The following is an 8,169-nucleotide window of genomic DNA, read 5'->3' on the forward strand; positions in this document are numbered from 1 at the left end:
TCCCCGCGTACGCGAGTGCAGTGGATAGAAGTGAATGGCCACGTATGCAGCCATAAGCCCACGTACGCGCCCCTTTCATTTTCCTTAAAAAGCTGCTAAAAATACAGATTTCACATTTTACATCTCCAACTTCCGACGCGCATAACTCTTTCGTTAAAAATCTTTTTTCATCTGTTCTTCAAACGGTGTAAACTTCACGGACCTAATTTTCATATGAAATAAGTTTGAAAAGGTTTTGGGGTCCGGAAGCCAAGTTATGACCCACCGAAGTTTGGTCAAACATAAACTTTTCACAAAAATTCTCAAACCTCTATTTTTCCCACATCAAAACTCAAAACCAACATTCCATACTTCTAAACAGCACCCAAATCTATCGAACCATTACCTCAACCTTCTCATTCATTCCATTACACATTAATATACAACTTTATCAAGCTCACCCTAATAATCCACATTCAACACAACTTCATACTCAATCAACAAAGTACATCATTATTCATTAAAAATCATCGTTCCATCAACTATCCACCATATTCGTATCATTAACTAACACATCAATTTTCCACATCTAAATCAACATACATTGCATTAGCTAAAGCCACTAAACATGCATCAAACATACGATTCAACTTATCTGAAGTCGTTTAGCCTAAATTTTCCGACACATTATATATTACATACAAGAAACTAAAACATACCTTGGCCGATTCCTCGTAAAATCCAAAAACACCTCGAGGTCACCGTTCCTCAAGAGTTCACAGTCCCAAAGCCTCTCCGAACCGAATTTCAACCGCCAAGGTCCAATAATCAAGCTCCCAACATCATCAATGTACTCCAAATCAACAATATTCAATCTAATCCCACAACATATCATTATAATCAACCATCAAGCTTACAAATTCACAAATCAATAAGAGGTTTAAGGTTATTACCTTACTCATGCATCAATGGGACAAGACTCACTAATTTTCTCAAGACAATTTGATCCTAAAACACCAAGACAAATTACAAATCTCAATACCCATGCTCAATTTTTGAAAATTAGGGAGAAGAGAGGCTGAGATAAAATGAGATTTTCTTACCAAATTGACTACTGGACTTTGTAGAGCTCGACGCGTAGACGCGTGGTCGCAAACGGTACGATGATCGGAGCTCCGGATTGGAAGTTACAAGGATTTGCAATCAGATCAAGAGTTTATGTTTTCTTCCTTGTGTTCTTCCCTCATTCAGTGTGTTCCTCTTTGATTTGGGGAGGAAGAAGTGTTGTGCTCTTCATTTCATTTTTGTTGGATTGGGCCTTGGGTCCGGTTTAGACTTGGTTTGACCGGTTTAGTCTAGCTCAATTTTAGATCAAAACCTTTAAAATTAGTATCAAAATTCATGATTAATTAAGTCTATCTTATTAAACTATAAAATTCTATTTTCTAATTTTTTTATTAATAATTAATTTATTGCCTAATTATTTGTTAATTTCGGGGGTTTTACATCTATCACATCATTTAGTTGGAAATTTTGGTGTTAGAGTGAAGACATTTCGGTGTTATTCTTTAGAAATTTATGTGTTATTATATATATCAGATACATCGTCTTCTTCTTATACGTAAATGCCATTGTTCATTCTCTTTCAAATTTTTGAACTTGTTCTGCTAAATTTTGTTGTGTTATGTACATATTCTTTCACTTATTCTCTTTTCTATTAAAATTTATTAATATGCAACTCAAGTATTCATGAAATAAGTTCTTAGTTCTATTACATTATTTAGTTAAAAATTTTGGTGTCAGAGTGAAGACACTTTGGTGTTATTTTTAGATTTTTATGTGTTTTTTCTACATATGAGATAAGCATTTAATTCATTGAATGTGTAATATTTTTTTAGAAAGATTCAATATTTTTTGTATCGTGTTATTAAACTTCTAGTGTCAATTTGGTGCTATCTTATTTTATTTTATAGAGTAAATATGATATTTTAGTATGCAATTTACTTTCTACATTCTATATTATATATCATTATATTTAAATTAAATTTTGATGTTATTTTAAATAAATTTTGGTACTATTTTTATTTTTGGCAAGAATTCAATCCAATAAGTATGAACCTACATTCATTCAACTGAATAAAATTGCAATACAGTGCAAACATGTTCATTCAAGTCTAATATGAAAAGTAACGCTCCTAAAAGAAGTAAGAGCAACAGAAAATAAAGAAAAAAAGAAAGAAAAAGAATAAGAAGAAAAAATACAATATTAAAAAAGACATTTCTGTCTTTTTGTAGCAAAATTTTAGTGTCAAAATTAAGAATTTTTTGTGTTATTGTTATTCACAATTCAAAACTCTTTTTCTTTCACATTGTCATCATTCTTGTTTCACCCTCTTAACAAGAATTTGTGTCACAGTTAAGAAATTTCGGTGTCAAAATTGAGAAACTTTTGTGTCACGCTTAAAAAATTTTGGTGCTATTTTCATATATATATTTTGCATAATTCAAAACTCATCAACTCCTCTTCTTCTTCTTTTCATGTTCATTTTGTCTTTCTTGTTTTACCTTCTTATAATTCTTCTTATTTACCCTCTTAACAAGAAAAAAAATCAAACAAAAAAGAAGAAAAAACACGTAATGCTGCAAAATCACCAGAAAGAAGAGAAGAAAAAGAAAGAAAAACGCAACGATAACAACAGCAATCAAAGAACGACGATGGAGAGGAAACACGCACGTAAAGAAGAAGGAGGATGAGAAGGCGGAAGAAGGAGGAGGAGGAAGAATGTGGAATACAAATGATTACGTTAGTGGAGATAGTTGAAATGTATATTCACGCTCTCACTAATGAAACTGGTTTTTGTTGGATTTTGATTAACTTTGTTAAACTTATTTGCCAAAAAGGCTTGGTTTGGATGTTTAACAAGACTATTATCCAAATTGCACCCATAAATTTTCTTATATTATTTTTACAAAAATATTATTTGTACATTAAAATTAACTATTATATATTTGTCTATAAATATACACAAATACATATGTTATTTAACTCATTCTCAATGTGCATTTTATATTTCAATATATATGTTATACTAGTGATTGATTTTAATAACTAATTTTAACATACATCTAATATAATTTTTATTTTAAATTTATTATTTTTAATAATATTAAATATATATTAAAATTAGTTATCAAATAATTATTTATATAAAATTTATATTAGAACATAAAATATATATTTAAAATGTATAAAAATATAATATTTAATTTAATAGTTGATGTTTTTTTAATATAAAATATTTTTATATTATTTTATTTTGGAAGTATATATATGATACAGATTGTCTAAGTATGACCCTCCTCACATGTGTTGTGTGCATTAAACAGTAGATAGATCTCACAGCTTTAGACAATATGATCAATAAATGCATCATCATCACCGACCTAAACCCAACAAAATACCTGTTCTTTACTAATTTGGTTAAGTCTCTAAGGTTCAAATTTTGTATATAGAGTGATTTATTAGTTAATAATAAACTCTTTTAATAAAGATTTAGTTCGTAACGAATTAGTTTTTGATTTACGGAATGAAGAATATGGTGGGAAAAAAAAAAACAATATGCAAACCACTAAATGGAGGGACAATGATTCAACAGTATATTTGAAAAAATAAAAGGCCATACTCTTATGCACAATTATGTCCAATTATACACGTATATAAATTAGAATACACACAAGGACATGGGGCCTTAACTTTTGGATGATAATAGTATGAAACGGTGAGACTTTCAATTTGGTATATGTTTTTTAATTCAAAACACATTATTTAAAAAGGTAATTTTATTTTAATATTTAAAATTATAGGGTAATTATTTTTCTTTTATCATTATTGGAATGGATACATAATTACATAAACTGTACCTGTGAGTTGTTTGTGATGTCGAAAAAATCATCCGATATAAGTTACACATAATTTAAGAGATTTCAGATAATATTATATTATATTATATATTGCACAACATATATATGTTGGACGTTCTTAACAAATGTATCTAATTTGGTGTTATAAAAGTCAAAGTTTTAAAGTCACTTTCTTGAGACTAGTTTTAGTTTAGAGAGAAACTTTTGTTCAATTTATAAACTAGAGTAACAGCTCCTTAGTAAAGCCTTTTGGCTTTGTCATAAAAATTCTATGATATAAATCAGCATTTAGAAATGCTTTGTTGAAATTATCCAGCCTTTGCTCAAAGCAATTATCAAAATTAGTCTAATAATAACAAGCGGAATGACTGGACAAAACAATTGTTCAAGACCAATTCCTTGAGCCTTTTGGAACCTGTTGGGTGTTGGCTACAAGTCTGTCTTGTCCTTTTGGAGTTTGGACAGCTCCATCTTTTTTATTGTAGATTGTAGAAACCCCTATCTACTACCTATATTGCCAAGTATTACTACTGTATTAGTATTAATCAATGCTTTTTATACTCTTCTTTCATGCCTTGCAGCCACTTAGGAGATTGAAGAGCTATAGAAACTGTCTTTAAGTGGTGGTTCTTCAGGATTTTGAGTTGTTACAGTGTAGGCCAAATTTTGGTAATTGGCGGGAGGGTAAATCAGCAGTAGAAGAGGAATTAGTGTCAGGAAGTGAAGGGGTAGTGGTAACATTCGAGTGTTTTATCAATACAGGGGACAACTGAATTATCTATGGAATCATACTTAGAATGCTGGGGAGAGAATAAGAAAAATATTGACTACATTCCTTGAAATGCAAATCTTACTAGAGAGAATCAAACATTTACTTTCTCATCTGCATGCACAAATTAAAACGACATTTAAAATCAACAATTCTTCACATGAATGAGTGAATTAATTACTTGACCAACCAAAATTAATGTAAGGCTCTAACCTGTGCAGCATATTCAAGGTTGCTTTGTAGCATAACAAGAATATGGTCTTTAGATATGTGAAATTTCGCATATGCATATGAAAGGTAAGGCTCTAACCTGTGCAGCATATTCAAGGTTGCTTTGAAGCTTTAATTTGTTAATCTTGAGGGGAATACACCATTAAAGATCTGGCTATCATGAAAACAAAATTAAGGATATTTTCTAATGACTATTTCAAGTGTACACTAAAAATAAATTATCTGTATACAATATATGTTTAAAATATAAAAATACACATTGAAAATGAATAAAATAGTACATATTAGTTGATTTTTAGTGTGCATGTAGTATTTTTTAGTCTTTAATTTGAAGATTGACAAAACTTAAGATTTGATGTTGTAACAAAACTTATGTGACTGAGATTATCCACTTCTCCCTGGAGACAAAAACGATGCAATGGAATCCTTCTCTTTAGAGATGTGCATAATCATTTTTAAGAGGCTTACTTTTTGGTTTTGCAGTTCTACGTGCTACTCCTTCTAGCGGCAACGCTATAAATTTCGGCACATTATAATTTTATTGAAATCATTTCTCTAAGTTAATTAGATGAGTTAACTCCAAACTTGAGGAATTGAAAAATTAGTCCCTATCATTTCTATATTTTAGAAAAGAAATTAAAATTATTCTCTCAATTTATATAATTTTATTAAATTTGTAATTAAGTTCATACATATTAAAAGTTTCTAATTGCATTTTTATACGATTTTGAATTTTATTTAGGTCTTTACTTTAAAAAATATTAGAATTAACAGAATATTTTTTTTAAAGTTAAAAATATCCACATCTAAGTACTAAATTCCTAAACTTGGGCATTTTTTATTTTTAAAATATTTTATTAATTCTAATATTTTTTGTTTAACAAGAACCTAATTAAAAATTTTAAAATAGTGTATGGAAATAATTGAAACATTTTTAAATTATAAGAATTTAATTATAATTTTGATAAAATTATAAAAAAATTAACCTTTAGAAATATAATCCATTTTAATGAGTAATAATATTTATTTTTTGGCCAGGAAAGATAAAAGATTAATTTGCAGAAAAAGAGGAAAAACCCAGTTTTGTGGTAACAAAAAAGCTCATGTTCCTGATAAGAAAAAGTCCTAGCTTCAGCAAAACCTAGCGTGAATGGTAGAAGGAAGATGTCGAAGGCGGAAGTGAAAGCCGTGGTTCCAGAATCTGTAGAAGAGGAGCGAGGAGTGGGCCCTCGCCAAAACCCAACAGCTCCAAGCCGCTAAGAAAACCAGCTTCCAAACTCGCAAGTTGATTTTTAACAGACTCTAAGGAATACGCTCAGCAGGTTCAACACAACCAATTGCATTTTCATTTTTTGCTTTCTCAATTCACTCTTTTCAATCCCTAATTACATTTTCTTCTTAAAGGAGGCTTTTATGTCGATCCTGAAGCTAAACTCTTATTCATCATCAGGATCCGTGGGTAATTATCTTTCTTTTCATTTAGAATTATTAGTTATTTTAATACCAAATTATCTAAAGTGTTTTATACAAGCTTCATTGTTGTTCATTGTATGATGGCAGTATCAATGCTATGCACCCTAAGATAAGGAAGATTTTGCAGCTCTTGCGGTTGAGGCAGGTAAATCTATTGTGATGATTTAAACTACTATGTTTATGTGTGTGCTGCCATGCATGCAATGTGTTTCTCCACTACTATGCCATTGATACTGGCATATCAGCTTTGGCCACGAATGATTTTTGGACCCTTCAACTATGCTATAGTTACCAAGTCTGTTCTTAAGTGCTGTCTCGATCTGTTTTGTTGGTTCATTTGCTGTTATAGAGAAGCTATGTATTTAAATTGGAATAGGTTATATTTGTCTGGTCATTTTTTGTCATTCTCGAAAAGCATTTGTTTTTGGCAAATTTCATGTATTCTGATCTACTTGGTAGAAAAACCTCACTTTGGAAGGTAATGATTAGAAAACATTATTCTTTTGATTGTGCACAAATTGTTGTCTTTTGTATTCAGTAATATGCGCAATGTTTCAAGGCCACCAATATTAGTCACAACATAAAATTCAAAGTTATGTTAATTTTCTTTCACAACTTATTCTCCCCCAAATTATGCTCTTAATTGTGGTGTATCTTATATTTATACACTATGTACTTGTGGTATTAGGGTATAGCCTTATTTCAAGTTCTTTTGGCTTCAGATCTTTAATGGTGTATTCCTCAAGGTTAACAAAGCAACCATGAATATGCTGCACAGGGTAGAGCCGTATGTTACATACGGGTATGCGAATTTCACATATTCAGAGACCACATCATCTTGAGTCGCTTACCTGCATAATGCCTTCTTAAAGCATTCAAAATTGATATTTCAGGTATCCCAATCTGAAGAGTGTTAGAGAATTAATTTACAAGAGAGGCTATGGAAAAGTTGATAAGCAGAGAATTGCTTTGACAGACAACTCCATCATTGAACAGGTGAGTCTGGTGTATGATTTATGTTCCCTTCAATCTCTTTTATATGTAATTGTCACTTTTCTTTCAATCTCTTCATATACTTGTACATTGATCCAATGGTGTTAAACCATGATGGTGACGGAAAAAGGAAACAAATTCAGTGATTGTTGTTGTAATGATATGTTCAATTGCCCTTATATGATCAAAATATTCAAGTTAGACATTGGGGAAGCACGGAATTATATGCGTTGAAGATCTGATCCACGAGATAATGACAGTTGGTCCTCACTTCAGAGAAGCAAACAACTTCCTATGGCCCTTCAAATTGAAGGCTCCATTGGGTGGTTTGAAGAAGAAAAGGAATCATTATGTCAGAAGGAGGTGACGCAGGTAACAGGGAAGCTTACATAAATGAGCTTATTAGAAGGATGAATTAATTTACTTTTTTGTTATATGGTCATTAGTATTATAAAATCATTAAGGATAAGATGTTATTTTCGTTCTTCAAGTTTTGGTTTGAAAAGAATCTTTGTTGTTTTGACTAATGCTTGAACCGATGAGGATGTTATGATTTTTACTTTATTGTTCGATTCTGATTTCTGATCATTCTTGCTTTCTATTTTGATTCCTTTTCTGAATTTTGTTGTGGTTAAGTACAATTTACTCCCTTTAAACTATACCTCAATTGCATTTCACCGTTTTGAAAAGAAAGAAGTAAACTATATTATTCTGTTCATGCACCTTGTTTGGGATCATGAGGAAACAAGGAAAATATTATTAAGTTTTGAAGCCCTTATTTAAGAATTGAGCTATATTAACAT

At 30.6% G+C, this 8,169-nt stretch overlaps 1 pseudogene; it reads left to right on the plus strand.

The window, feature by feature from the left end:
- The first annotated feature begins 6,049 nt into the window (after nt 1-6,049).
- LOC112738185 (large ribosomal subunit protein uL30w-like) lies at nt 6,050-7,954 on the plus strand (annotated as a pseudogene).
- The last annotated feature ends 215 nt before the right edge of the window (nt 7,955-8,169 follow it).

Source organism: Arachis hypogaea, chromosome 13 (genome assembly GCF_003086295.3).
Source record: "Arachis hypogaea cultivar Tifrunner chromosome 13, arahy.Tifrunner.gnm2.J5K5, whole genome shotgun sequence".
Lineage (NCBI taxonomy): Eukaryota > Viridiplantae > Streptophyta > Magnoliopsida > Fabales > Fabaceae > Arachis > Arachis hypogaea.